Raw genomic sequence first — 9,009 nt, 5'->3', positions numbered from 1 at the left:
GACATACCCCCTTGTTTGGACTCCTGCACCAGAATAGTTTATTTCAATCTACCCAATCAATCTTGTTATTTGTCTCTGCTCATCCAACTAACTCTTTGCAACTTAGAAAACACTCTGACCTTTCTTATTATCAAAGTTCATGATCTCAATTTTCCACATCAAACTGCATTTACCGCGCATTCATTTAATCCACTTTTTGCAGCTTTCTGCTCCTGCCTACACTTCCATTGAGGGAACGCAGCAGTCACTGGTTCCAGCGCTGGCAGGCTAGCTGTAGGAGTTCTGTTGTCCTATTTAATCTCACGGGATTTCATCGAAACATTTGAAATTCTTACAGGGAGGATGTTTCCCCCGGCTGATGAGACTAGGACCACAGGACAAACTCAGAATAAGGGAACATTATTTACGATTGAGGAGAATTTTTTCATTGAGGTCCGAATCTTTGAAATGCTCCACCCCGACTGTGGAGGTTTAGTCATTGAGATCATTCAAATTAGATTGATAGATTCCCAGACATTAAGGGATAGTGCTGGAAAGCAGAGCCGAAGTGGAAGAGCAGCCATGATCTGGATGATTGGTGGAGCATCTCCAAAAAAAAACAGCTGACTCCTAGTAAAATCTATTAAATGTTGTAGAATATTTAAGATTCTACAGCAGCTGGCAATTGCCACAACAACTGCACTCCATATCCTGGGGCACTGTTCCCAAAGCAGGAAACCAGAGAAAGATGGATTTGGAACTAGAAAGTGGAGAATGCAGCTTCTAAACCCACTCCCCTCCATCACCATCAAGCTCCTCTCCTGAAAGACTCAAGACCAGCAGATGAAGCAAGACTGGAGGGCAAGGGGAGTTAGATCAGCCTAAAGATTATTCATTCTTTCTTTTTAAGGTATGGCATTTGTCCCAGTTTTCAATTGTCTACAGATAAAGTAAATTTAGAGTTAGAGAGTTCAGGATCAGAGTTTCTCTGTGGTACCGATCGAGGTAGATGAAATGTATGTTCTACTGCAAGAGAATGTAATTAGTGACTGTTTTAAATAAGATTCATAGGAATTATGATGGAAAATTATCCATTAATTTTAATCTATAATAAATGGTTAAATTTCATTAGGATACCAGCTCATGGGTTACAAGTACAATTTATAGCATTCGAAAATTGCTGAACCCATTTGGCAGATAAAAGGAATGGCAGTAGTGGTTAAAGGGAGTTGGGGGAGGTATTTTGGTCAGCTCAATTTTGTGGCTAATGGTCTCCCAGGGATAATCTGATTGTACACAGCGTGACTGTAATGCATCTTCCGTACTATAGAACTAATCTTCCTAATTTGAAAAGCACCAAAGAGACCACTGGATGTTATTGTTTGTCTTGGCACAAATACTATTATCTGCAAAGAAACAAAAATACACCAAATAAACACTGGTGCACCCTTGGCACACGGGTCTTTTATTGCTGTTAGTTCTGTACAGAGGTGAAATCAGAGCAATTAAACTGCTCCAGGGATCATTCTACATAGTGAGCGATTCATGCAATTCTCATCCCTTCTCTCTGAAATGCATAGTTTAATGCAAGCTGCCTCATGCATCTAGAAAACATATAGCACTGGTATTCCATTAAAAAAAATCAAATAACAAATTTAGACAGCAGAATGTTTTATAAACCCAGCAAAACACAGCTTTTATTGAACAGACACATTTGAGGAATGAGGCAGTGTGCTGCAATATAGCAAGTAGCAAAGCACTTGACCGCACCAGCTCCAATCAGGCACTGCATGTGACTTGCACTAAGGGAAACTTGTGACTGAATGCAGTCAGCTGGCTGGGCCCCGTGGTAAAGCTTTATACAGACAGCTGCAGCAAGTACCAGGTTACCCATTAGTGAAGCTTCTCATCCCAATTTTAGAACAGATCAACTTGCAGCAGACATCACTGATGTGTGTTTGAAATTACACCAGCTAACCCCTCAAAAGGGATGTTTAAAAAATTCATAAAAATGCATTTTTTTCTAATAAAATCTCAATCTGGACAGATCACACACACATTTTAAAATACGGAAGAGGCACTTCTAAATACATTTAATAATTTCTTTAAAAAATCTAACAGGGAGCTAATGCTATAGTTGTAGTTAAGACAGAAAACATCCAGGAAACTATAGACTAATCAGCTTATGAGTGCAAGGAAAATAAAGTTGGAATAGTAATTGACACTAAAGGAGAAACTAAAAAATGAATCGTCAATGAAAAATAAAAAAAGACTGCCGATGCTGGAAATACTCAGCAGGTCAGGCAGCATCGAAGGGAAGAGAAACATTAACTATGTGTCTCTTCCCACAGATGTGGCCTGACCTGCTGAGTATTTCCAGCATTTTCTGTTTCCATAATGAAGTCAGCACGAATTCAAAACTGAAATCTTCCTCAACCAACTTTACTAAATTCTTCAGCGATATCACAGAGTGGACAAGGCAATATATTTGTAATTTATTTAGATTTCCAAGGGATCTTTGATAGCCTTAATAAAGAGAGAGGACAAGTGACAGAACGGATGGTTAACTGCTTCCCAAACAGACATGGTAAATTGCGGCTATTCAGTGGGTGACTGAAGGATCAGTGCCTGGGAATGGTTGTGCACAATGATTTACATTTTGGAATTGAAAACAATTTCCGAATTTGCAGATGACACTGAATAGGTCGCCGAGGGTTAGTCAATTTTTGAAGAAAAACAAAGAAAATTTATGACAGCGAAGGAGGCCACTGTGTCTGAGGAGTCTTCAAAATAACAAAGGATTTTTATTGAATACAGGGGAATGGCTCCCCTGGTGAGGAAGGGCAGACGCCATCAGTAAGAAGGCAGCCAATGAGCAGTGAGCACCCACTGAAGGGAAGAACCAAAAGCCGAATGAGCTGGGACAGCAATGCGAGGATAGTTCTGCACACTGGTGCGAGTCAATAGCTATGGTGAGGGGGAGAAAGGTAATGGCATTTACCCAATTCCACCAGCTCTGGGAAATGAGGGAGAGGGAGAGAGAGATCCCACTACTGACAGCACTGAAGAAATGGAACCCAAGCAGACCCCACTGCCCAAACTTCAGGGGAAACCCCACTGCCCAGGGTGACGAGGGAGGAGTGGAAAGAACATTACTACTCACTGCTTGGGAAGGTGGAATACCTTTAATCATCGTTTGGGGAGAAGAGATTCAATATCTGCAGTCTGAGAAAATGAGACAACTTACGCTCCTCAGAGGAAGCAGCAGTGGGCAGAAGTGTTCTCAGCCCTGCCACGATGGGTACCCGGGCTGGCCTGAAAAAAAATTCTTCTGTACAGATCCACAGCTCCTGATCGCTGGGAATGAAAAGGGCAAACTAGGTGGTGCCCCGACCTAGAAGGAGAGCTGGAAAAAGACCAAACACACGTACAGCTTGTGGGGCAAACCAGCAGCAGAGTGACCATGGACTGGATGAAGCTGCTGGTAGAACAAGACAAACAAACACAACCAGTGCCCGAGTCAGAGCTGGTGCCACTTTCCTGCCTCAGCCTCACACAATCACTGTCCTGCCAGCTTGATACCTCGCCCTCTCCTAAAACACAATCAGCTTTGCTGGCTGGACAACAACAAACAGGATGGTACATCTGTCATACATTTTAATTCCTATTGCTCAGTGTGTTATGCATAATTAAACAGTGGACAGATTTTGTTACAGACTTGGCTATTGTATACGGTACATTTGTGAACATGCATTTTTGAAGACATGGCCCCCTTTGGCCCAGATTCTTATGATCAGTCCAAGGTTCCGCCTGCACCTCGCAGAGATTTTCCACTCGGTCTCCTGCTGCCTGCACACAAGTCCACAAGGCGGCAAGCCTCAAGCATAATGAAGGAGAGCAGACCCTTGCTAAACTGGGCAGGCACCTGGCTCACGAAGGAGGAGCATTTAGAGTCTAAAAAGTGTGCTGTACTCAGGGCTGAACTTCTTGGGATTGCTTGCGCTGGGTTGTATCCAGTTAGACGGTTGTCCCTCACTTGTCCTTTTTCCAGAAGTGCTTGGGTGCTGCAGTTCTGAGACAGGCTTCTCCTGGCTTCCTCCAGGAGTTGGAGTGGTGACTGCCAAGAACTGGACAAGCATTTAGATCCTTGACAGTCACAGATATTGCTGCTGGACTTATACCAGCCAAGTTTACAGATATCCCAGTCCCCCTAACTTCAAGGTTTCCAGGACTAGAAGTTAGCCTGTACCAGAATAACTAGGTTGAGGTCCGTTTGGTCATTCTACAACCAGTTCCCCCCAAGGCCCTCCTCTCCTATACCATACAGCATCACTAACACACATACAACAGTTATTGCTACTAATGGCAGATACTCTAAAATCATATGGCTTTATTTGCATTTTAGTGTGACTACAATTTGTGCTAAGAGTTTCATTTGCAGTTGAAACCCAGGAGGTATTTAATAATCTTATCCAAAGCAGAATTATTTTGCAAAGCACTATATATTAAAAAAAATGAATAGGGACAGTTATATTACAATCCGACCTCTGTGAAGTTAGTCTCAGTTAGCATGGAGGATGTTTTAAGACAGGGTTGTGCGATAACTGCTTTAAAGCCTCCTGATGCCCAATAAATGGCACTAAACTCCACCCTCATCGCAACAAAGGGTCACAGAACAACAGATTAAGTAAATGGTGACAAATCAGCACTCTGTGCATGTACGTTGCTCTGTATTAAAGAACCAGCGTTAAAACTACTACCAACCAGCCAGCTCCAGGTACAGCTTTCAGGAAACATCAAGCATAAAAAGCTGTTCAAGAAACCCTTTCTTAATACTCCATCCACGTGGCAGATTCACCGTCACGGGCGGACTTCTTTTACAAATCAGACAAAGGTCGATTTCCAAGCAAGTTTCCTTCCCTGGGAAGTCTTGCTGAATCCAGCGTCAGGCTGCAAGGTGGAAGGAAACCACTCTGAACTGACCACAGAGCTGCAAGGTAGATGGATGTACTGCTGGACACCGTAATGTGAATTCCATATCCAGTGAGCAACAAGTACAATCTGATGTGTGGATGAAGGATAATGTGGTGCCTAAACTTCCCTCATCAACCACACACGCCGCTCCTCCATGCTCTACACAACAAGCCACTAAGAGGATGAAATTTTTAGATTTCTAATGCAGAAGCTAATGCAGATTTCTAATGCAGAAGCTAATTGTTCATATCTGTGTTACATATCACTTTGTTCGTGGAATAGGAGACTGGATGTTCACCTGCTCCAGCTGCTGGGAGACGCTCCCAACAACCAACACCACCCCCTTTCATTCCCAACTCAACAGGCTTTCTGAAGATCCATAGGAGGAATCATTGCCTTCCCCAATGCAAGCAGTGGGCAATCTGAAGCATCAAAATTTCATTGCAAAGCCAAAGCTCAAGAGATGGAGAGACTGAGAGCATGGGTATGAGGCCATCCTGAAATCCCTCAAACCAGTCTGCTGTTTAAACCTGAATTCTGGTTAGTTCATTAAGCTACACCCCATTAAAAAAAAATTTTCAGTTAAACTGCTCATGGCAAGCTCCGCTAACCTCATGCACTGCCTCTAAAGTTTGGCACTACAGCTGCTACTGAAGCACTAAAGTGGCGTGGAACTATACATCTCCAAATGGAAGACATTGGTGATTTTGTTGTTCTGTTTTTTCTCTTAAAAAAACTTGTCGTGACACTTCTTTTCACGTTATAATATTGCACAGCCCGAACTTTTACCTAAACGAATACTAAAAATTAAAAAATAAATGCAAGTCTAAAAGATCTAAAAATTAGGGAGGGAGGGGAGGGGAAAGGATAGCACTCTATTCTACCAACACTGCGCTATGTACAACAGCCCAAGTCCTCTCCAGTCCCAATGCTACTATTATAGCTATCAAAGGGCTTGAAATCAACACAGACCAGTTCCAGGAAAGCTCATTTAAAGAAGCTGATATTGGCATGAAGCAGACTACCCAGACAGCCCACCGTTTGTACCCTGATACCCTGCCCTCACAATAAAAGAGCTGCCTTCAAACTCTGGGGCCATTAAATCTTCTTTGCACGTGACCGAAGAATGGTTTATATATTCCACCACCCCCCCCACCGCCGATCAGGGATTTGCACAAAGTAATCGACCTGACATGGTGTTTGGACATCCACTGGGAATCACCGTTGCTTACAGTGCTCCATTAAACACTGATTTCCAAGATGGTGCACATTGGTTTCGGCAGATATCCCGCACTGTTCAGTCTGACAGCAGAACCAGAAGCCTACATTTTGGTGTCAGTCTCAGGCTTTGCTGAACCTTGGTGGCCAGTGATGATATTCACTTCTTTAATAGTTTATTGGCAGCCTTGGTGGCTTTGATACTGAACAGGTCTCTCGCCGTTGCCTTGATTTTGGATGCTGGAAAACAGGCAGCACAACTCAAAGGGAAGGCATGGATTTCCCTCAAGAATTCAGAAAAGTCTTCACAGACTCGTGGATCATCTTGACCTGGTTAGGAATGACCACTTCCTCCTTCTCTACACACGTATGGCTTCGCCCAGACCACTTTTACAATGGGCATGAGCTCAGCCCTCACCTTTCCCAGCTCTAACTGGTCTGCATACCAACTGACAGTGTGCCGAAGGGAGGGTGGGGACGCAGCACTCCACAGCTCACAAGGTGAAGCCTGACATCCACCGGAGCAAACTAGTCTTTTCCCTTGGCACCCGATCGCCTGTCAATTCAGAGACAATTAGCAGAAAATGCTGCAAACACACAGCCTATATCCAAAGGAGAACAGCAAAAGCACTGATAAAAACTTGCAGGCTGCCTTGCGGTGTACTTGCAGCATTTTTTAACTACATTTATCAAGAGATTGGAGGGGGGTGGGGGGGGGGGTTAATCGATACTTTTACATTCAAACAAAGGCGATGGGCAGTTCAAAGGGTGGAGGGAGGTTAAGAACCATCTTAGTGCCAGATAGTCTTCTCTTTGATCTCACGGGCTCACCTGAACCTGGCGCAATCTTAGACACCCAACTGCTCACAAGCTGGATTGGCAGTCAGATGGCTGCACAGCTGGGAGCTGGAGTTTTCCCAAAAAGGAAGGGAAGTCACCACAGCAAATTTTGCAACAGACAGGCGAGGGCCTGTTACTAAATACAAGGGAGACTTTGTTTTGGATGCTCGTTGCCTAATTGCCTGGGGAGAAAAGACAGCTGTTAAATTTGCCATGGTAAACAGTGATACAGAGCAGTAAAACCACGGCAGGTTAGCTGCTAGGTGCTGCCTCTGGCGACAAGGTGCACACACTGAACTTGCCACATGCCAAGACAGGAACATTACTGGGTTTTTAAATGACCATTCGCACGAAGATCAAATAACTTGAATTTCAGTGGTGCCGTAAAAAGGCACCTCAATAAAATTCAATTCAGCCAGAAAGGGCCATTCCTCAGCATTGGATACTGCAGTGGCAAGGGACTTTGATCTGCCATCTACTTGCATCAAGCTAAGTACCAAATATGGGCAGTTCTGACTTGTGGGTAAAGAAACTCAACAGCTAGTACAATTGCTGGATCTCCCACGAGTTACGTAGTGGGAGGAACTTCAAGCAGCAGCCCAGCAGTTTGTTTGAACGATAACTTAGTGGTGGGGATGGAACGGTGAGGTGCCAGTAGGTCTCAGTGCAGCTTGGAGTCAACGGTGAGCACCACTTCACTGTTTCTCAGAGATAGTAATCAGGGAGCGAGAGCTAAAGCCAAAAATGGACAGCTGTTAATCCGGGCCTCTTCAGGTCGCACTGTTTCTTACAACAAAAAAAGGAAGAGAGAGGATGGGTTGACACAACGTCTTTCCTGTGGCAGCAAATCTGACATGGTTGTTTCTGCAGTGAAGGGTTTTGGAATGCAGATCTCAAACTTCTGCTTTAACAGCAGCTAGGCATCACCAACCTGCATTTGCAAACAAAAGATACATGACAATCAATAATGGATTCTGCATCACTTCTGTTCATCTGACCTCCACAGAAACATAAAGGGTTTAGGGGAGGGGTGAAAAGAGGGTTTGGATGCAGGTCATGGGAAAGGGAGATATGAAGGCTACAGTGGTGGGCAATGGCTTCAGGGTGAGGATGAGGGGGTTTGGGGAGGGAATTGGGGAGTTTTCATAAGGAGTCAGCGATGAGGAAATTGGGGTGGGGGGCTAAAGATAGGGTGTGAGGGAGTCAGGGTGTGGGGTGATGGGGGCAGGGCGCAGGATGTGGCGGTTGGGATGGGGGTGGGGGTTCAGGAAGGTGGGGTGGAGGTCGGTGATGAGAGTGAGAGGGTGGGGTGGAGGTCGGGGGATCAGGAGGTGGGGGTCCAGGTCAGGGTGGGAACGAGGGAGTGAGAGTTGAGGAGGTTGAGGTTGGCATGTGGGGAGGAGGAGGAGGATGAGGGATCTGAGTCAGGTTCGGGATGATGGGATGGGAGGAGGGGATCGGGGTGGGGGGAGGGTCGGGATTTCGCCCATTATCGGTCGGTCACATGATCCCCTCCACTCCCAGAATGCCCCGCGCCGCGAACGTGCCACCGACCCTCACCGGCCGCCCTGGGGCCGCTCTCCCGCCGTCCTCCCCGGGACGCGCTGCGTTCCCTCCGCCATTCCTCTGCCGAACGTCCGCCTCACGCCCCGCCTTCAGCTTCCCATTTCTTCACCGCTCCCCATTCGCCGCCATCTTCACCTCCGCTCAACCCGCCCGCCCCGGACGGGCGCCCGCTCAGCGCGTCTGCGCGCTGCCACCTTCACTCCGATTGGCCAGAGCCATATCAATCACTCCGCCTTTCTCACACCTTGTTGCGCTCTCATTGGCTGTAAATCCAACTTCTCTATCTGATTGGGCAAAGCTGCTGTCAATCACTAGAGCCGCCCCCCCTTCCGGACCCGCAATTGCTCCAACCGTTAGCGGCGCTGGCTGCCGCCCGCCCCCATCGGCCAGAGGCCCGCCCCCTCCTCCCGGATCCGGGAGCTGCCGCCAGGT

The 9,009-nt window shown here is 46.1% G+C and overlaps 1 long non-coding RNA gene across 1 annotated transcript; it reads right to left on the bottom strand.

The window, feature by feature from the left end:
• Nucleotides 1-1,423: 1,423 nt before the first annotated feature.
• LOC127571469 (uncharacterized) lies at nucleotides 1,424-8,757 on the bottom strand. Its single transcript, XR_007956478.1, has 2 exons — nucleotides 8,572-8,757; nucleotides 1,424-7,942 (listed from the first exon to the last, which is right to left on the bottom strand). It is a non-coding gene; the product is annotated as an uncharacterized LOC127571469 (long non-coding RNA).
• Nucleotides 8,758-9,009: the final 252 nt, after the last annotated feature.

The sequence above is a fragment of the Pristis pectinata genome, chromosome 1 (genome assembly GCF_009764475.1).
Source record: "Pristis pectinata isolate sPriPec2 chromosome 1, sPriPec2.1.pri, whole genome shotgun sequence".
Lineage (NCBI taxonomy): Eukaryota > Metazoa > Chordata > Chondrichthyes > Rhinopristiformes > Pristidae > Pristis > Pristis pectinata.
The sequence above is the reverse complement of the archived record's forward strand: the minus strand, read 5'-3'. Positions and strand labels throughout refer to the sequence as shown.